Raw genomic sequence first — 21922 nt, 5'->3', positions numbered from 1 at the left:
GAACAAATTCATTCCCTCATACCAGGCTTTGAGGCCATGGTGCTGTAGCCTGGAGAAAGTCTGAGCATGAGGAAGATGGCTGAGAGCTGACTCATAGAAATAATTTAGCTAAAGAATGGCAAAAACCCTATTTATATATAGACATTGCCAATAAAAGGGCAGACTTGGTGATAGGCAGTGGCTCGTGCAGCTGTCAGAGCGTCTGATTGCCAAGGGAGGAATGGACTTCTAGACCTTTGTGTCCAGTCCAGAAGGGTACCACTGGCAGGCTGTCGTTACCTGGCTTTCCACATACAATCTCGTAATGACTTGCAACAAACATTTTGTCTCGGCACCAATCTGCAGAGCATTCATAAACATATGCCCTGTATTAGCCTCCAGACGAACTACAGTGCAATGCTTGGGCATGCTTATGGGACTCTGGGAGTGCTGCCTAAAACCTCAGTAAGACTGAAGAAAGAGCATCACAGAGGTTTGAGCAGAAAAATGCTGAGTGCTTTGTTGGTTCAGCTATTTTGTCTCTGGACCTAGTCTGATTGTTTTTACATGGCTATATACTGTTGTGCCATTTCAGGCTTCATAAAGTATATTTGTGTGGACTCCATCTTGTAGCTCATTACATTTATTGTTGAGAATCAAAATTGTTATAGCTAACATCTTGCAAGACTGTTTTAGTTTGTTTACTATTTACTTATCTGTCATGGTTAGTCTGTTTTTGTATGCTAGACATGTGTTTATGCTTAGTTTGTTTTGGAAACCCCAAATGACCAAACTGGTTCTGTTCAGGAGAATAGGGAAAAATACTATTTGTCATTGTACTTTAAAAAATAAATGAATGTTGTTGTTATTCTTTATTTTTATTATTTATTTATTTATTGTGTGTGAATATGCTACCACACCTCCAGGCTTTGCACAGAGAATCTGAACTGTGTCAGCGTGGCTTTGTCAGGCACAACATCTATGACATTTATAATGCATGACAAATTTGCCAGGCATGACATTTGACATAAATGTAACAATCTATCCAGGCTTGTCTTAAATGCCACAAATTGGCATTTTCAGCACTGGTTTGGAAATCTTGTTCACTAAATGCTTTTCCTAGTTTCTCAGTGTTTTCCAGAAAGCCCAAGTACTGTCATCGCACAGTGACCAATCATGACCAAAATGGTTTTCCCTGGAATGACTACTAGCAGGTAGTAAATAAAAGTTGGCACCTTATTGAAGACCCTTTTCCTACAACATAGAGTGAAACCGTTTGTCATCCTGGCTCAGCAGAGCGGGAAGGAAAATGGAAGAAAATTTAGGCTAAGAAAGGAGCAGGCTAGAGTAAAGAATCTAGTAAGATGTGGACCAGTGTGGGAAGGAGAGAAAAATTGTGCTCTAATTTAAAGGATACTTAGGATGACTAAGAGTCTAGAGATGTTTGGGAATATCTTCTTCATCTTAGATTGGGACCAAGAGTCTGGGACTACCTGTCTGAACTGTGGGATTTGGAAAAGGGAGAAAATAGGGTTGGGGAACTGCAATTTTGGGATGGAGAATTGCATGTTATCAGCAAAGCAAACAGATACTGGCTATGAAGAGGATGACTAGACACTGCTTATGGTCACTGTATTTAAGAAGGGATCTGAGAACCCACAAAAATTACCCTGAACAGTGGTCTAAACAGTGAGTCCAAATGCACAGTGCTTGAACTAGTTTGCTCAAAGCTAAGGCTAATAAATAAAAAGGACTTCTCTGTGTCTGATACTAGTCTGATACTACTTTTATTACAGAGAAGCTACTGCTGGAGTGCTCTGCTAATTGTCCTATAATGCCTTGGCTTTTTGGGGAAGGCAATTTTATCACACAAGTAGAATCAAATTTACCTCTTGAAGGTACCTTTCATAGAAAAAAGATCCAAGATGACAAGTATTTTAATGGATGTTTAAATATTTGTAGTTTTTGTATTAAACCTGCAAGAGGATATCAGGTTTTCACTATCAATGTGTAATTCACTTTCAAAATCTTGCATTCAAGCATTCTAATTTTTTAATAGATTTAAAATTTTTGAACCTGTATACATGCCCTTCCTGAATTTGATTTTGTTACATTAAAAAATAAAAACCACACAGACAGACTTCACGTATACACTGAAAAATACCACATTGTTGATGTCACTTTGCTTTTTTTTGACTTTAATACCAATGAAATGTTTGACCTGCTTGAATCCTTGATTTTGAGAGGGAGGCTCATGTTAATAGATTCCATGGTCTAATGCAGTTTTGTATATTGGCATGGAAACCCTTTGAAATGAAAGTAAGACAGAAAGAAGAAAATGAATTTATCTTATTCTTACATATTAATGTTTAAAATCCTTACTAGAAGATATTTCTATGAATGAAAACTAAGGATGTATATATAGATGTACTGGGTCTGGCTGGAATGTTAACTTTCCCGGCAGCAGCCCGTACAGTGCCGTACTCTGTACTTGTAGCTGGAACAGCAGTGTTATCACACCAGTGTTGTGTCTACTGCTGAGCAGCAGTGGCACAGCATTGGGCCTTTCTCTAACCCTCCTAGGGGGTGGGCAAAAAGTGAGGAGAGAAACATCACCAGGGCAGCTGACCTAAACCAATCAAAGGGATATTCCATACCATGTGGTGTCACACTCAGCAATAAAAGGTGGAAACAGGAAGAAGAGGGGAGGGGTGGGCTCTCGTTGAGAAGACGTCGGTCCTCCTCTCGAACACTGGCTGCGTGAGTTGAGGCCTTGCTTCAAGGACGTGGTCAGTCATCGCTCATTTGTGGGAAGTAGAGAGTAATTTCTTTCCTCTGCACTTCCATATAGCTTTCATTTATTTTGTTTGTTTGTTTTCCTCCCTTCTTTTTATTTTTCCTTTTCCCCTCCCTTTTCCCCTTTCCCTTTTTATTTCCCTTTAGTTAAATTGTTTAGTTCATGGTAGTCTTTATTTAATTATTATAATTATTTCCCTTTAATTAAATTATCCTTATCTCAACCTGTGAGTTGTTCTTTGCTTTACTTCTCCCCCTCCTCATGTAAAGGAGGGGGAGTGAGAGAGCGGTTGTGGGGTTTAGCTGCCCAGCACGGTAAAACCACCACAATAGATTTCATTTAAAGTACCCTTACCAAGACAAGAAACCCTGTAGCTTTATTTCTACTTATTTTTATTTTATTTTATTTATTTATTTATTTATTTTTAAAGTGTGATGAACCATCAGTAAATTCCTAGGGATTGAAAACTCCTTTACAGCCAGATTATCTCTTAACAGTTTCAGAGCAAATTAAAAGACCAATTGATTGTTTTTCCAGTGGGGTGCAGAGCTGAATGAAAAATAATGAAGTACAGTTTACATGCAGGGCTAGCCTCTTAGCAATGACCGTGCGAGCTTTCTTGACTCACTGTCAGGATGACTTGCAGGAGCTATATATTTGCACCAACATCACTACCATGTGTTTTCATTCAATCAATATTTGAAAGACTCTGCCACAGTTCACTACTTGTGTATGTGTTCTCCAGGTGCCATTTCCAGTGAGAAAAAAAAGCTGTGAAAATGTTCATAAAAAAAAAGAGGTAGGTTCAGCTTGAGAGCATTCCAAGTGGAGGACTCTGCTGGTGTGGTACAAATGGTACAGTACAAATGCAGCTCTCCCCCTTCTGATGTAAAACTGGTGGCAAAGGAAAAAGAGAGGATTTAAGACTGGTCTGTTAAACACACACACAACTTGTTTTGTTAACAAACCATACACACAGTGTCCTGAAGAAGCAGTTCAAGATAAGCCATGGGTCTGTGGTACACACTTATATTTAGTAGGCGTTAAAATAAAGGACAAACATATCATGCAGACATATTTCTAAGGGTAATGAAACTATAGTTGTAAAAATAGAGCTGATTCATTTTCAATTTTCCAGTACAAGTTGACCAAGTCTTTTCATACTTGATGTGTATGAAAGCTTCTGCTAAAAGGATTAATGTCCTGTTGCAGTAGGTTCTGGCCACTCTTGAGGCTGTCATGCTCTTCTTTGGGGGTAGGCTGAATATCTGCTATAATCAGTTCTATTCCTTAACATTTCAGGCTATTGAAAATTTAATGATGTAGCATTACTACTATTTCATACTGTGCTCTACATTGCCACTGAATGTAATTGAAAAGTCCCATTTCATTAAAATTCTGGGTGAAAAATTATGGAAAAATCAGGAAAAGGCTTTCCTGTGATACTTGTGTAGTTTCCTTGTCACACCAAAATAAGATAATAGATTCAGTGTTGTCTGAAGAAGAATGATGGTTTGGAAATAAATAATCATAAGTGGAAGTAAAGAGAGAATTCAGTAATGAATAAGATGCAAGTGTGTAATATGCTCACCTGGGGAAAAAGACAGACTACTTGAGAAATAGAGAAATAGTAGAAGAAAGCATATGAGCTGTAAATAAATAAATAAAGAAATATATTGCTTAGCTCTTATAATTAATATCTATTGATTACATTCTATGTTTGCATTGGAAATACTGCAACATTTTCCAGATTGAAAAACCTCTGTAACACTGGATGCTGAGTCATGTTCTGAAGCTGCTGAAAGATCCATCTAACATATAATTAGGTTTCTGTGCTTTGACCAAGGTGCTTTTGGGTATGCTGTTAGTAACCATTTGAGATTAACTAAACTGATAGAGTATTTTACGTTTTGTGGGATGACAACTGCTGAAGTAGCTATGCTTAACTCCTATTCCATGATTTTTCAAAGGTGTGGGTATTTTAGAATAGTTGTTCTTCACAATCATTTGGAAAAAAATCCTTATTCTAAACCTTGGACAAATATCTGTGTCATCCTGGTATTCAGGATGTCAAATGCAAACCAAATTAATAAGCTAGTTTAAATAAAATAATGTTTGATTCAACACCTTACCTTGGCAATAACTTATGATGGAATTACACATTTGATCTGTCCTGAGAAAGTCACATTATATAAAACTTTCCATCAGATTAAAATATGAAATCAAATTTACTTTTTTTCTCTCTTTTTTTTTTTTTTCCAAGTTTTCTTTCTTCTTTCTGGCTGCAGCCTGCTCATTCCACTCCCACTTTTCTTTGCCTACCATCCAGTCAATCCATACTCCATCAGCTCAAACCCACATAGCCCAAAGCTTCATAGTTCATTGAAGTCAGATTGAATAAACAGATTAAACTTTGGTTTCACTGGAATCATCTGTTCAGATATCTGACTATCAGATACCTGACTGACTACCTTTTCAGTCAGGGAGGCATTAAATATTTTGGATACCTGTCTGTTAGTTAGCTTTTAAAAGTAATACTTGGCCACAGGGAAGATACAACCTTGTATGTGGAGGAAGTTTCTACCCAGTAAAAGAAATTGTGAAAGCCAACCCATCAAGGCTCAATTTTCTAGTCCTAACATTTGTTCCTGGAGAACTACAGAAAACAAATAAACTTTCTGTTGGGTCACTGCATATTCCAATCAAAATGTTAGTGTTGTATGTAAAAGGAGCTAATTCATTTGCCTTATAGAAAGCTTCATAATCTTACTGTGCTGATAGATGCAACCACTTCTGCTTAATTGAGAGAATTACGTAACTACATTCTATTGTTTCATATTATAAGTGCCTATAAAGAAAAATCAATGTGCTACAGGATGATAGACTCTATTTTTGAAGCACTGGAGAGCATAGTCTAGTTAATGTAGGAGTTACTAGAAACAATTTATGTTTAATGTTTAAATTTAGAATATAGTGCATAAAAAACAAGGAAAATATTAACATCCATGCACTGACATCTAAGTCATTTTATACCAACTCACTTAAAAGTGTTTTTCCATGTATCTGAGGAGTTCATATCTGCTCAGATATGTAGGTTGTTAGTTGGACCTGAAATCATTTATGATTTGCAAGCAAAGATCAAATAAATGACTGTCATGCAATTAATCTGTTGCTACAGCAAAGTGCTTAATAAGTTATACAATCTGTATGTGATTTGATTTCACTTTATTACCTCTAAGTTGGAAAGAGGTTATGATGTATATTCTCTGGGACATGGCCTGGAATTTCTCACCTGGGATTACACATCATTTCTCTATTGAAATTGGATTTTTCTTGCAGAGAATAACTGGATTCAAGAAGACAGCTTACGTGTGAATGTTCTGGGCAGTTTGGGTCATCTTTATCACACCTGAAAACAGCAATAAATATTCACCCTGTCTTGTGTAGTTTGGAAAAAAAATAATAGGCGTGGTCATTACCTTTCTTTTCTGCCAAGACCTGAGTGGAATTTACCCATGTGCACAATATGAAGAGGATGGATGTATGGATTTTTTTGTACGAATGGATGTATGAATTTTGTTACGAATTTGCAGATGTATATATTGTGCTGTTTCTTTGCAAAATCTCCCTGTAGCTATGTAAAAAAAAAAAAAAAAAAAAACCTTTTTTTTTTTTTTTTTTTTTTTTCTGCTGTCTGAAGAGAAACTTTGGGCTACTTAGAATTCTAAACATCATTGAAAGGCATATTACATAAAGTGTCTCCCAAACAACATATAGAATATGAAACAGTCTAAAGAAACCTCCTATTAATTGTATCTAATATATTAAATATTGGATTTGTGGTATTTCGTCAAGCCAGATAAACATTACACCTGTGCCTGTTTTGGGGACAAATGAAACAGTTGCTACTGGAATAATAGAACTTCTTTTTCTCCTAAAAACTATTTGGACCTGAAGTTATACAATGATTCTGTCATCGTCTTATATGTGTTCCTCAGAGGGACCATTTCCTCACATAACTTGTATGGAGAAGATAGTAAGCTTTTAACACGTTAGTAAAATGTTTGAAGAGTACAGATAACATGAAGTAGTCCTGCTCTCATTTGCATTTGAGCATTGGGTCATAAAAATAATATATCAGGTATTGAGAACTATCTCTTACCGCTTAGTAACATACAGTATTGTGTTATGCTGTTTCCTTTAGCTTACCAATGATATACACACACAGTTACCCATTTCTTACTGCCTTGACTTGGAATACTGTGCAGGCAATTTTTTATTTATTTATTTATTTATTTTTAAATTTTTATTTGTGTGTGTGTGTGTTAGTGTGGCGTTTGGTTTAATACGATCTTAGTCACTGAAAAAGTGAATCCGTTCACTCTTTCATTTATTGCTTCTATATTGTACTCTTTTTTTTCCTGTTTTAATAATACAATATACTCTGTAGATACATTAGAAGGTAATAGGCAACTTAAATAGAACTATTTATTGTACTCTGATTTCTATAAATGATATAGACAATAGAACCTATAAGCAGTAGGCAGCCTTAGTTAGCAAGTCCCCACCACTGTGTCTGTAGTAAAGAAATGATGTATATAAACCCAGAAAAAACATCCTTACTGTGATCAGTGTCTGAAAACCATATGGTGGGCTCTGATGCTTATCCCTAATGGATGCTCCCTTTGACATCAGTAAGACTGCAAGGTGATGTGACCCGTGCTCTCTGCATTATCAGGGTGCTGATCATTTTCTTCTTTGTGCCCTCAGGGGATGAAGCCTCTGTTCATCCCTGTTTTCTTTTATGTAAGGGCTAAGGGGCTGAGCTGGGCTGCTTTGTTGTTATCCTTGAAGGCAGTCTGCATTACCCTGACTGCTTCTCTACTATTACTATACTCTAGTAAATGAACTCTTATCTGATCTGAAGTTTGATAACACAATAATGATTATATTAAAAGAGAATTCATGTTTTTAGTGTGTAAGTCTGTCAGCACTGACCACGGTATGCCTTTATAACCTGTTTGTCCTTTTTCGATTAAAAAAACAAAGACACAAACAAAACAAAACACAGAATAGATAGTTCTTTGAAAATAATATATTGAGGACTCTTTCATTCTTGTAGCAATTTGCTTTTTGTTCATCCTGATATGACAACTTTGTAAAAGGCAATTTCTTTGGAGATCTACAGTTTATTATTCCTAAAAACCAAACAACCCCAGGGAAAAAAAATCAACCCAAAACATTTTGGTTTTTGAGCTATGAAGCTAGAATAGCCTCTCATTATAGGTCATATTGTTATTTTTACAGTAGCACATGTCCTTTTATTTCTCTTTCCCCCACTTACTTCCCTCTCCAGAGGCGATGTCACACTTTGATAATTAGTCTTTTTTTCTGCCTTTGACATGGTTCATGCTGCACTGAGGGCACGCTGCCTTTGCTGGGGTGGGCAAGCATTTTGCTTGTCCTGCCTCTGAGACCTTTCATTAATTTTAAACCTCTTTTTGGAAGACCATTCCAGATTAGCTGCAGCTCTCTAAAAAACATCCTTAAATCTCTGTTCGTATAGGAATGGTCCTGAAGAGTGCTCCTTGGTAACCTTTCCTCGTCTTTACCAAGTGGGTCGGTTTGCCTGCTGAGACTTGCTTAAAGCAGGCATATCTGTTTCTTCCACTTTCAGTTGTGCAGTGGTTTGCAGCAGTTCTCCCCAGTGTAGACTATACTGCAGCTAACCACATCTTTGTTGCTGATGGAGTAGAAAATTGCTTTATCCTGGAAAATGCTCAAGCACCTTTTTTTTCTTTCTTTCTTTTTTTTTTTTTTTTTCACTGCAGGGTGAGGAGTGGAAGGAAGCTGTCAATGTTGTGATGATTTATAAAATCCAGCTGGCTCAGCCAGATCTCACTGAGAAGCACAAATGCATAAAAGAAGCTCATGTTATCCCAGGTGACATCCCAGAGACAGGTAGAGAGCAAAATGCTTTTAGACCCTTGAAGCTCGAAGACACAGAGAATAACTTTTTCTGACTTTGTGAAATCTGTGGTGACTTGACAACAGCATCATACAGAAATCTTTAAATCCTGCAGATAAAGGAAAATACATCAGCATCCAAACTCTTACTTGCTCAGTCTTGTTTCTGAAAGACTTTACAATACAACAATTCCAAGTATCGCTGTGTGTTTAAATTTTGCCTTTTTATCTAGCTATGACTTCACTGCAATGAAGTCTGGACAATTTCTTTGCTCCAGCAGTTCTTCTTTTCAGCTTGGGTTGAGTGGTGTTAAGATATTAATGCTGTAAGAGAGGGGTAGAAGAAAAACAGGATTATGTCTCTCTTGGTTTGCTGATGTTTGTGGCATACTAAAGTGTTTGTTTTTCATTTTAATCTTCCACAAATAGACTTTTTGAGTCAGAAAATTCAGTGCTAGGAAGTGTAGAAGTGGATGTTTGCTAAATTCTTCTTGTATAATTTATAAAGTAAAAACAATGCCATGTCACCAGGAAATTATAATTATATATAATATATATAATTGTTTATAAATATATATATAAAGTGACCACGTGGATATAGCCTTAATAGTATAAAGTATGACATTTTATGAAAGTAGTTTTGGTTATCCTTAAAGTTTTCCCCAGGTATTTCATTTTGTCTTTTAATTATGATTTTGAACTGAGTTTAAAACTGACTGATTAATCAATACAGATCGATTAAATCCCTACTTTTTTTTTTTTTTTTTTTTTTTTTTTGGAGGGGGAGGGCAGGGGCAGGAAGGTTAATGGGACAGAAGAAGCAAAGACAAGTGATACTTCTTGGAGATCTCATTACCAAATATCTCCCACACCTAATATGTAATTCAATATCTTCTAATGTCCATATAGCTCCTGTGATATTTAGTATTCTTGGTTTTAAGTTGTGTGGTTTTGAAACCTTAAAAAGCACAACATTCTCCGACCTTTCAAAAACATTCATAGGTGTGATGTCAATATTTCCTAAGTAATCATCCGCTTTTGTTATTGTAAACCTGACTTTTGTACTTAGTAAACAAAAAATCTGATTTAGATTTAGTTTTCTAAATCTGGGCTGCAGTTCACTGATTTGTGGGAAAGAAAAAAAAAAAAAAGAGAAAAGAGATTTGTATCTTAACACTCTATATTTTCTCTTTATAACTTTTATTAAGTGTTATAGTTATTCTTTTCTTCAGATACCAATTTGTACAAGTTAAGTTGTGGATTTTGACATAGTCTGTTTGCACAGTGAATATTGAAGGCAACATGGAAAAAAATCAAAGTCACGTTACCATCTCCAGTCTGCCATTTGGAAGCACAGTCATAGCTGAGATGCAAACAGGAAAGATAATATTTTTCAAGTTAAAATGTAAATATTGAGCTATTTTGTGAGTATGTTGAATCTACATGAAGTGTCAGAACACTTTCAGTGTGGGAGCAAAGTATCTTACTGATCATAAGGATGACCGTATTGTGGAGGTGTTATGAAACCACTAATGTGCTGTTAATTCATCTACATCCAGAACACAGTAACTTTTTCCTTTAAAAGTTATGGATTATAGCTGTCAATATACTAAAAACTTTTGGTAGCAATGACTGTGTCCTCACTAACCAATTATTTTAAATAAAATTCGTAGTAAAAAAATCAATTTTTTATCACTGAATTATTGATAATGGTAAAAAGTATAGTCAAGACAACTTCTGTTTGCCACTAAAAATCACACAGTTTTGCTACATTAAACATTTTCCCCCTTTAGTTTAATTATTTAGCCTCTGCATTCTTTTTCCTATTTATTTATTTATTTATTTTCATCTTTTCCATCCACGGTCTTGATTCTTTCTTTCTTTTGTGGTGAGTTTGACCAGAAGCACAGCAAAGACATTCTGTAGCAATGACAGTATTTCTTTAATTTGAGTGCTCAGTGATTTAAAGATTATTAAGTGATTATAACAAGGAAAGGAGGAACGGGGGTTGTAGCCAGCCCATGGCACTTTGTCTCTGCTGCTCCTTCACGGTCACTCTCTGCCCCTGCTCCCATTGGGGTCCCTCCCAGGAATGCCGTCCTTCCTGAACTGAGCCTGCGGGGCTGCCCACAGGCAGCAGCTCTTCAAGCACTGCTCCCACACGGCTCCATCCCAGGGGTCCATCCATCCCCCAGGAGCAAACTGCTCCAGCACGGGTCCCCCACGGGTGTGCGGCAGCTCCCCCCAGACCCCCTGCTCCTGCGTGGGCTCCTCTCCACGGGCTGGGGCCTGCTCCTGCGGGGGCTCTCCATGGGCCGCAGCCTCCTCCAGGCCACATCCACCTGCTCCACCGGGGGCTCCTCCACCCATGGGGGGGCTGCAGCATGGAGATCTGCTTCACCATGGTACACTGTGGGCTACGGTGGGACTTCAGCTCTGGCGCCTGTAGCACCGCCTCACATTCCTGCTTAACTGACCTTGGTGTCTGCAAGGCTGTTTGTCACTCCTCTCTGTCTACAAGCTGGTGTTTCCCAGCAATTAATTAATTTATTTATTTTTCTCTTTCTTATATCTGCTCTCACAGAGGCATAAACAACATCACTTACTGGCTCTGCTCTGGCCAGCAGCGGGGCCCTTATCTGATGTGGGGCCACTGGATTTTCTCGCAGAAGCTACCCCTATTGCCCCTGCTACCAAAACCTTGTCATGTAAACCTACTACATTATAATGTAACAGTAGAATGGGGAGATGGAAATTCTTTAATTTGTGGTTGACACCACTGAATTTCCAATGTGGTACACTAATTTGATAGCAAAGCAAAGATATTTTATTTAATTCAACAATTTTTCTGTAACTAAATAGAAAATTTGGAGGAATAGATCTTAAATTTGCAACATAAGTAAAATATATTGTATTGGAAAGTAAATTTCTCTCTATTCCCTGCCCAGGAGGCTAAAAAAATAAATTTACTGGCAGGGGATTCTTACCTTTGCTGCTCAGAGGACCAGATCAACCAATTAAGGGAAATAGACATCTACTTACCAGATTCCATTGACAAATGTTTCAAATTTCTTAGTCTCTGTTTAAATTCTAATTTGGCAGATTTTATTCATAGGCATTTCCACACAGAAATATAAATTTTATTTATATTATTTATTGGAAAAAATAAATTAATGACAAAAGTTTTCCAAGTTATCATCATGGACATAAGTAAAATGCAGTAAAAAATAGGGAATGGGAAGGGTATTAAAATGGCAGGCTCTTGGAAGTGGAAGATCTGTGAAGTATCTGAGTAAACACCAGATTTGCATTTAAACAGTGTTTAGCCAGTCGTATTTGGAAAAAGGCTGACTTCAATTAGTTTCAAATTTGGCAGGAATTCTGTGGTTGAAAAGACAAATAAATATTTTTGAGGAATTTATTGGAATAAATTCAAGAACAAATAATTCTTAGTACTTTCTATTAGAATTAAATTAATACCAAATGAACAGTTTCCCCCCCCCGTTACCCTACCCCCCCCCCCCCCCCCCAGTATAAAGACCCTCAAGAAGTTTGGGAATAAAAAACAAACAAAAACAAACAAAAAACCAACAGTTCTTTCTAGAAATTTTATATAAAACTTTTGCTGCAAGATAGGTCAATCCTTTGCTGCATAAATAAAAAGTCTGCTGAAAAAAAAAAAAAGTAAAATTATAAAAGTTCAAACAGCTTACCTGCCATCTTTCAGGTACTGGAAATGAGTTGCAATATCAGTTATTATGATTGTCTTTGCATGTAAAGAAAGTTGTTTTGTTTGTAATAAAATATCCTTTCTTATATAAAGTACCTGAAAGGAATTTTCTTATGGTTTATAAACATTGAATAGCAACATTTGGGCTTTTTTTTTTTTTTTTTTCCTTTCACAACATAGACCTAACAGCCAGTTTACTTGATGTAGATGTTGACATATGTACAAACATGCCATGTATCTCCAGATAGATAATAATATTGAATGAAGTTCTTAAACAAAAAGCTAATGTTACAGAATTAGTTTGCTTCTAAACTACAAGATAAATTGATCAGATTTCATTATTTAGGGATATTTATTTTGGAGATATAATAATTACTATTTTGTAATAGTGAAAATATACTCAAGATATGTAATTACAGTAAGGGAACTGCATTATCATAGTATTTCCTCACTGGTCTTGGTAGATTTACAGAAGAGTTTCTATTTTTATTTCTACAGTACTTTTATTAGAATTTTGCTGAGTCTTTAACCCCAATTGATCTGTGCTAAGTATAATTTTTCTTCCTTAAGTTCTACTCTTACTCAAGGGAGCTTGGGTGTTAAGAGAATATATTTAAAAGTCTGTTGGCCCCCTTCCCCCCCTCCCCCTTTTTTAAGTATTAAATTAACATCTAAATAAATCACAGATTTTTAAAGAAGATGTATCAGCAATTTTGTGTAATATTCTTATCATTTGTACTAATTCTGAGGCCAAGCACCAATTCAGTGTATGTATTTTTAAATTGCTCTTGGGTCATCATCCAAACAGCTGTTTTAGGATATCTGTTGTTGACAGTTATCCCCAGTTGTTGACATCAGCTTCTGCTGAGAGCCTGAAGACTGTTGTGAATGGTCATATTCCTGGTGGGATCTCCAGATCCATAGTTCACTGAAACCCTCTCTTTGGTGAGAGGTGGAGGAAGCTGGAGAGATCATTGTAGTATGGCCCTTCACATGGCACCTGACCATTTTGTGGGGTGTTTTTATGTTTTAACACCACTGACAGCAGCATGCTACTACCAGATGCTGAGGTTAGTTTTCAGATGTGAAGCACTGTAATGTAATTCACGGCTTTCCAGAGGCAGTTTTTGCCTCCTACTTTGTATGGCAGTAGTGAATGAGCTTTATCAGCTCTGACTGCTACACCCATTTTTACAATTTCAATGGTCTATTGATTTTGTTGCTATATACAAAAGAAAAATAAGATACTGAAAAGGTTTTATGATAACGGATGCTTTCCTTCTCTCTCTGCGATATTAAATGAAGATAATAATGAACTTTTCCCGGTCTAGGCACTAATTTAGTTTTGTTAGCTTGCTACAACCAGAACAGATGGAACCTCTTTTTGGTTTAAACCAGGCTCAGCTTTCTTTGTCGGAAAAAGAGAACCACCTTAATACATTCTGAATCCTTGACTCAGTTCTCCTCTGACTGCAAAACATCATAAAGTGCTCCAATTAAATCATTATTTTTGTATCTGGGAATTACTAGGTCATGAAATCACTTCATTGCCTGTTTTTGTCTTGCTTGACTACATCTGACAAAAATGAAGACAGAGAAGCCATGATAGCTGACTATATTTGAATTTCCTTTCCACACTCTCATTCATACCGGGAGACTGGTTTGCACTGACAGATGATGCAGTGTTTTAAATCTTGGGAGACTGAAGAAGCTGGGTTCTATTAATCCCTATTTTTTTTTTCCCCCAGAATATATGCATATTTGCTCTAATCGTTGGATGATTATGTTCTCTGCAGAATGCAATTAAACTGGCAGTGAATAATAATTACATAATAGTTTTTAAATTATCCCTACTGCTGACCACTGTGCTCTCTCCTGTAGGAAGCAAACTGACTAGCGTTGTGAATAATCTAGTCACTGTGTATAGCTGTCTGTAGTTTTCAGAAACAGGTTATTTGACTCAAAATGAACCCAACTGGCCTCCTCGTTACACTTCTTGTAACACTGCCAAAGCTTCTTATTATTCAGAACACTGAAAATATGAAGTCCAGAAATCTTCACAACTGCATTCAAACAGCAGGCTGCATAGTTAAGAGCAGAAAATGCTAAATAAGACCTTTGCAGTATGAAATATTTCTCAACATTAGCCTGACATGTAAGATTTGGTACTTTAATATGGAACTGGCACTTCTATGAGATTTCCTCTTGTCCCTGCCACAGCTGCCAACTTTGACTGTCTGGTTGTTGACAGAGTACACAGAGAGCTGGGTTTTAAATCCATTTGCAGCACCTGCCATTGATTTATTGCTGGTCATTTTACTGATGTGGTCTCATTCTTTCAGGACACCTGACCTTTTTGAGCTTTACTGGTCATACCTTTATGTATTGCTCCTTTTCCAGGAGGCACTTTTTCATTTTTCATTGTTGTATTTCTGTAAGAGAAACTTGCTGTTGAAAAATAGGATTATATTGTACGGCCTACCCAGAATATTTCATATTCAGTTATTTTGCTCCTAGTGGCACTCAGTTATCGGAGAAACCACAAATAAGAGGTATGGATAAAAGGGAAAATAGAATAAAACAGTTTTTAATCTGGGCTCAAATCTAAAAGCCCAGGGCTGTTCTTGAGTCTATAGGTTCTAACTTTGAATCTGTAACCACATTCTTCAAGTTCAGTGCCCTTCATGGCTGATTTTTTCTAGAACACCCTTAAGTTCTGTGTCTGTGCTTGATGTGTGGCACTACTGTGAAACGTGGTTAAAAGAGAGAGACTGTTATCTGACAAATGTGTATTTTTGGGTATTCAGTGACATACCTGCAGATTTCAGTTATAAAATTAGGATTTGCTGCATTTAGTTTACCTAACAAGGCACAGAGAGCACTGACAGGATAAGATGGATTCTAGCCCATCATCTTGTATATCACTTAGAATTTAGTTCTGTTTCCAAGTTTTAATCTGTCTTGGCTATGCCCTGAAGACAAAGGTACTGTCTGTACTTCCTTAAGGCCATTGCATATGAACACACTGAGTATGGCTGTCCTGCAAACAGGCAACACGCTTTATTTGGGACGGTGGTGCCCCTGATGGGGAGAACTCATTTCAGCCAGTTAAGTTTATAGCGTAGAAAAAGTAGAAAGGTAGTTTTTCCTTTATAACAACACTTATTTGCTGTGGAAATCAAACTAAATGAGAATGTAGATACAGAAGCCAACAAATACATTTTTATAGTTCTCTCAGAACAGAGACTGATTTATAAAGAATACAAGTAACAGTATATTTTGCTGAAAATACTTGAAACCTGAGAAAAAAATTGCTTTGATTTTGGCAATGGTCTTTCCTTTTATGCAGGACAAGGTTCCCATACAAATTTATTTTTTTTCTTTCTTTTTCTTTTATTACATGATTTGACAAGAGAAAGGACTCAGTTGAATCCTTTGTCATGTAATCTATGTTTATTTTGTTAATCTATGATCTAGAACCTTCTTGAGGCGTCATAATTTACTATCCTTATTGTTGCAGATGTTAGACAGCATTTTAGGTATGTGTTTCAAAAGATTGTACTAGACAGAAAGATAAAGAGCATTAAAAGTAGAATTTGATGTGTAAGTAAAATAAAATCTCATGTATGCTCTTCTGGAAAACATCCTCCTTTCATATTCATGTTTAATATATTCTATCTTTGGAAAGAGTGATATTTTATTTTAATATTTTACAAATATTACATAATAGTAATTGTTGATATAACAATTAAAAGTGACTTTCAATAAACAGTGAAAAGTGAATGAAGCATTGGGAAAGCAGACAGTGTATAGAGCTCTTATTAACTTTATATATTGAATTTTTGCTAGAAAGGGTTCTTGTGTGATAATTGGCTGCAGTGAATTAAATGTAATAAACTAATGCTCAATATATATATTTATTTGAAAAAATAAAAATCTCTGTGTACATGGACACCACTATGTGCTGGGGTATTTCTCAGCATATCGTTCTTTAAAACTTAAATGATGTTCTAAAACTGATGTTCTAGAAATCATGTTCTAAAAACTGAATTGATAGAAGTTATGTATGTAGGATGTCATTTATTAAAAGTAGGATTTAGAAATTAATTTATATAATGATTTAATCTATTTGTGAGGAAAAAAAAAATAATCTTACAGCAAAGAGCCATCTGTGACATATTGACTCAAGCCAAAACTCCATGAATGTATTAGAACAGGCAATATGGGCAATAACTCAGATTCAGCAATAGTTTGTTACACTCTCCATGTAACACATACAGATATGCACGTTCTTTTTTTATGTTTGTGTTGCCCACAAGCAAAATATGTCAGAAAATTAATACCAAAAAAGTCTGGAGTTCAAGTAATTCAAGGTAAAAAGGCTCTTGTCTTGAATGGTAACTGCCAAATTTTTCATTCATGTTTTCTTTTGTGGTGTAGAGTGGGTATCCTATTTTTAGCACACTCATAGTGGTTAAACATACGTACTTTAAATCTCTTCAGCATCTGTAAGACTTATATAACTCTAATACAGAATAATTTTACTAATGCAGGATAATGAAGTCTAAATAAAGTGAATTTGGAAATGACATCTTATCCCAGAATAACCTTGATTCCCATTTTTTCCTCAAACCTGGAGTATCATCTGAATTTAAAAGCAAACCATAGATTTGCAATAAATTTGGTAAAAATCTGAAAAATGATTCCTCAGTCTCAATTAGCCAAAATCATGGTCTTTGAATAAAACAATCCAATTCTGAAATAAAACCTTTTATTATTATTATAAATTACACTAAATCTGAAAGTCATTGCCACTTAATAAGTATGCAGACTAATATCAAAGCAAACCCTATAATTCATAGAAGATATACTCTACATCACAGCAAATTTGTGCAGCTCTTTGTGTGGCATATGCACTATTCTTTGTGGGGTACATGGGTACAAAGGCAAACATCTGGAAACAAAATAAGACACATCTGGTGATCTGGTGCAGATTGAAAGAGATTGAGACTCATTTCAGTGCTTCTTCCCCTTGTTCTCAGAAATGTCATCCACCACATCCCAGAGAAAAAAGATTCTTTTAGCACTCCTCTATGGCTAATGAGATTCTAAAATGTAAGGTATCTGTTAGTACTTAAGCCTATTTCCTTAGAATAGAGTTCGAAATACACCTTTGCATGGAGTTGATACATTACAGTTGATAAATTATATTTGATTCGTAATTTATCTCAAAAAATATGTTTTATGCTAGGAATTCAGGTTAATTTCTCTAATTTTTTTTTGAATGAAATAGGATGACAAAACATGGAACTATGAAGAAAATTTAAAGGAATTTCAAAAACATTTTGGGACATTTGTAATAGCAGTCTTTGCAACAGTCAAAGTAGAATCCTTTACACTGTCATTCATTAGACAGCTGAATGTTTAGGGGTGGTCTAGGGTTAAGTAGGAGATTTAGTTTAGATCTTTTCTGATCTTCATCTATGCCTTCCAAATGGAACATGCATTTAATTGCTTTCAATTAAAGGATAACACCATTAACTTTTTTAGGGGTTGCAAGGGAAATAACTACAGAAACGTATGCAATTTTTCTGAAAGTCTTTCTTTATAAACATCCATTATATTTAGCAAGTTTATATGACACAACGTTATCATGAATAGCCATGAGATTTTCTTTTCAAGCATCTTCTTTGTATGCACAGTGTTATAATTTTAAACTTTTTATATGTTGTAAATTTCTGATGTTTATGAAATCAGAACAGCTCTTGCATCTGTTTACTGATGTATATCTAAGCTTTTAATGTAACTGATTCAACAAAAAAATTCTCATTCTTAAAAGACAGTTCATCATCAGTAATCAAACAATGAAATTCAATGATGTACGTGTATACTTTCTCAGTGCTTTTTGTTTCAGGAGCAATGCAGAGCAATTCACTCTGAGATTTGTAGACTGTGAAATTAAACATTTGTGAGTCACTGCTACATATGTATTTTTATTTTTCCAGAAAAAAAAATAAAATTAAGAAAAATGACCTTCACTTATTGTGTTTCTTGTAATGACATCTGTAGGCCAGATATTGATGAACTGTGTTAAAACAATCATTCATACGCTTTGTATGTGTCATATTTTTTCAGAACTATTTTGTTTCTTGTGAGAACATGAACTGTGATATGAGTATATTTGGTTTGATTCCTGTTTATCATTTGACTCTCCAGCTACATCATTTATGACTGTGTTTTTAATCAGCAAAAGCTGACTTTCAAGTATGAAGTTTGGTTTCATAAAACTTTCCTAAAACTTTGGAATGCCGTAGCAGATATCTTAAAGGAGAGAGTAAACAGATATATTTCACTTATTTTAGACTTCCAGGTACCTTACTGTTGATTTTATTTGCTAACTTGACCAACTTCCTATGTGTAGGTTTCATGGACTCTGAACACTCTTGTCTTCAAAAGTATGCAAAATATTGATGTGAGTGGAAATTTCTTTCAGAGTTATTGGGCAGCTATAGGATTGTAGAACCTTAGTAGTTTGACATGGCTGAGCCAGATAAAGGGGAAAGGGGGAAGTGTTTATTAAGCCTACTTAAGACTGCTTTTTTGTTGTTTGCTCTGCTTTTTTGTTGTTTGCTCTAACTAAATATTTAAGCAGTTAATGAAAAAAGTCCTTGTGTTTTACAGAGTTTTCACCAATATAAAAAGTTGTTGAAACATGAACAGGAAAATGAGGATGTGTTGGCTAATATCTTGAGAAAACCAGAAGAACTGGGCAAAAAAGTAAGCTGACATCTACATTTTCATCAAGAAAATAAAGATTTTGCCAAAGGAGATACATAGGTTTTAAATTTTTGTATAGCCTCTGTGAAGGCTGGACCTAGGCTAACTGTACGAGGTTGAACAAGGCTAAGCGCCAGGTCCTGTGCTTGGGGCACAAGAACTCCATGCAGTGCTACATACTGGGGATAGAGTGGCTGGAATGCTAGCCATCAGAAAGGAACCTGGGGTTATTGATTGATAGCTGGTTGCATATGAGCCAGCAGTGTGATCAGGTGGCCAAGAAGGCCAACAGCATCCTGGCATGTACCGGAAACATTGCAACCAGCAGGTCTAAGAAAGTGATTGTTCCTCTGTACGTGGCTCTGTTTCTCAAATACTGTGTTCAGTTTTGGGCCCCTCTTTACATTAAGGGCATCAAGATACTGGAGCATGTGCAAAGAAGAGCAACAAGGGCAGTCTTTAACCTATGCATATTTGTGGCCCAGCATGCTATTCTGCAAGTGTCTAGCATGTTCCATGTGCTACATGAGTAAAATAATCAACTTTATATTCTATGTGGAAAAGGAACTTGCTGTAGGCAAGGTGTATATCATGAAAGTAGTTTTCAGTTTCAGGTAAAAATAAAAAAGGATTTCTACAGTAAATATTGAAGATGGAAATGATGTGGGATGCTTTCATGTAAAATTAAGTTTATAGAGCTCATTTTCTGATAAATGTAAGTACCATAAGAACTTTTGTTTATTATAAAGATAGGCATGTTACTATGGGGACAACTGCATGATTCAAAAATTGCGTATGTTCTGTTACTTGAATAATTCCTGCAGCATGTAAGACAGATGCAAGCAATTGCTGTAATTTCCAAAATCAACTTCTGTAAAACATGAAATTTTGCATACTAATCAATATTAAGAACCTTCCTAATTAAGAATGTTATTTTTAAATAATTAATTTGGATTGGTTTATTTTGGAATTATTTATTTGTTGGTTTGTACTAATGTGTTATATATATATATAAATGATTTTTTATTAAATAATAAAAACTATATATATATTTCCTGGTGAATATTTATATCATTCCACTAACCTAGATATCTTTGGTGGTTTTACTCAGGTGGGCAGCTTAGCTCCACCACAGCCACTCTTTCACTCCCCCTTCTCGACGGGAAAGGGGGAGAAAATACAATGGAAAGGGCACAGGGGTTGAGATAAGAACAGGAAGATCGCTCAACAATTCTCATCCTGTGCAAAACAGACTCAAAGTAGAGAGACAGTAAAATTTATTAACTACTCATAACAATCTAGAACAGTGAGAAACAAACAAACAAATAACAACAAAAAACCAACAAACTAAAACAAACTTCCCCTCATCCATCCTTTTCTACATTGTCTGCCCAAGAAGCACAGGGGAATGGGGAATGGGGGCTGTGGTCAGCCCATGATACTTCATCTCCACTGCTCCTTCATGGTCGCTCTGCTCCTGCTCCACATGGAGTCCTTCCAACAGGATGCTGTCCCTCCCAAACTGAGCCTGGGTTGGCTGCCCACAGGCAGAAGCTCTTCAAGAACTGCTCCCACATGGTTCTGTACCATGGGGTCCATCCATCCCCCAGGTGCAAACTGCTCCAGCACAGGTCCCCATGGGTGGCAGCTCACCCCAGACTCCCTGCTCCACCGGGGGCTCCTCCATGGGCTGCAATGTGGAGATCCGCTCCATGTGGGACCCATGGGCTGCAGGGGGACAGCCTACTCCACCAGGGACCTCTCTACAGGCCACAGGGGAACTTGTGCTGTGTGCCTGGAACACCTTGTGCCCTCCTGCTGCACTGACCTGAGAGGCTGCAGAGCAGTTCCTCACTCCTCACTGTCCACGCTGCTGTTGCATGTTGCACAGCAGGTTTTTTTAATTTTTTCTTCTCTTCTCTTCTCTTCTCTTCTCTTCTCTTCTCTTCTCTTCTCTTCTCTTCTCTTCTCTTCTCTTCTCTTCTCTTCTCTTCTCTTCTCTTCTCTTCTCTTCTCTTCTCTTCTCTTCTCTTCTCTTCTCTTCTCTTCCTTTCTTTTCTTTTCTCTTCTCTTCTCTTCTCTTCTCTTCTCTTCTCTTCTCTTCTCTTCTCTTCTCTTCTCTTCTCTTCTCTTCTCTTCTCTTCTCTTCTCTTCTCTTCTCTTCTCTTCTCTTCTCTTCTCTTCTCTTCTCTTCTCTTCTCTTCTCTTCTCTTCTCTTCTCTTCTCTTCTCTTCTCTTCTCTTCTCTTCTCTTCTCTTCTCTTCTCTTCTCTTCTCTTCTCTTCTCTTCTCTTCTCTTCTCTTCTCTTCTCTTCTCTTCTCTTCTCTTCTCTTCTCTTCTCTTCTCTTCTCTTCTCTTCTCTTCTCTTCTCTTCTCTTCTCTTCTCTTCTCTTCTCTTCTCTTCTCTTCTCTTCTCTTCTCTTCTCTTCTCTTCTCTTCTCTTCTCTTCTCTTTTCTTTTCTTTTCTTTTCTTTTCTTTTCTTTTCTTTTCTTTTCTTTTCTTTTCTTCTTCTCATCTCTTAAATCTGCTCTCCCAGATACACAACCAACATTGCTTATTGTCTTATCTGGCCAGTGGCGGATCCCTTTGGAGCTGGCTGAAACTGGCCCATACCTAACATGGGGTAGCTGCTGGTCTTATCTTAGAGGCCACCCCTGCAGTGTCCCACTAC

The 21922-nt window shown here is 36.5% G+C and overlaps 1 long non-coding RNA gene across 1 annotated transcript; it reads left to right on the top strand.

Annotated features, from left to right (window-relative positions):
* The first annotated feature begins 2465 nt into the window (after nucleotides 1–2465).
* On the top strand, nucleotides 2466–9988 carry LOC311427685. Its single transcript, XR_014687486.1, has 2 exons — nucleotides 2466–2768; nucleotides 8608–9988. It is a non-coding gene; the product is annotated as an uncharacterized lncRNA (long non-coding RNA).
* Nucleotides 9989–21922: the final 11934 nt, after the last annotated feature.

This window comes from Aythya ferina (assembly GCF_964211825.1).
Source record: "Aythya ferina genome assembly, chromosome: Z".
In the NCBI taxonomy this organism is placed as follows: Eukaryota; Metazoa; Chordata; class Aves; order Anseriformes; family Anatidae; genus Aythya; species Aythya ferina.
The sequence above is the reverse complement of the archived record's forward strand: the minus strand, read 5'-3'. Positions and strand labels throughout refer to the sequence as shown.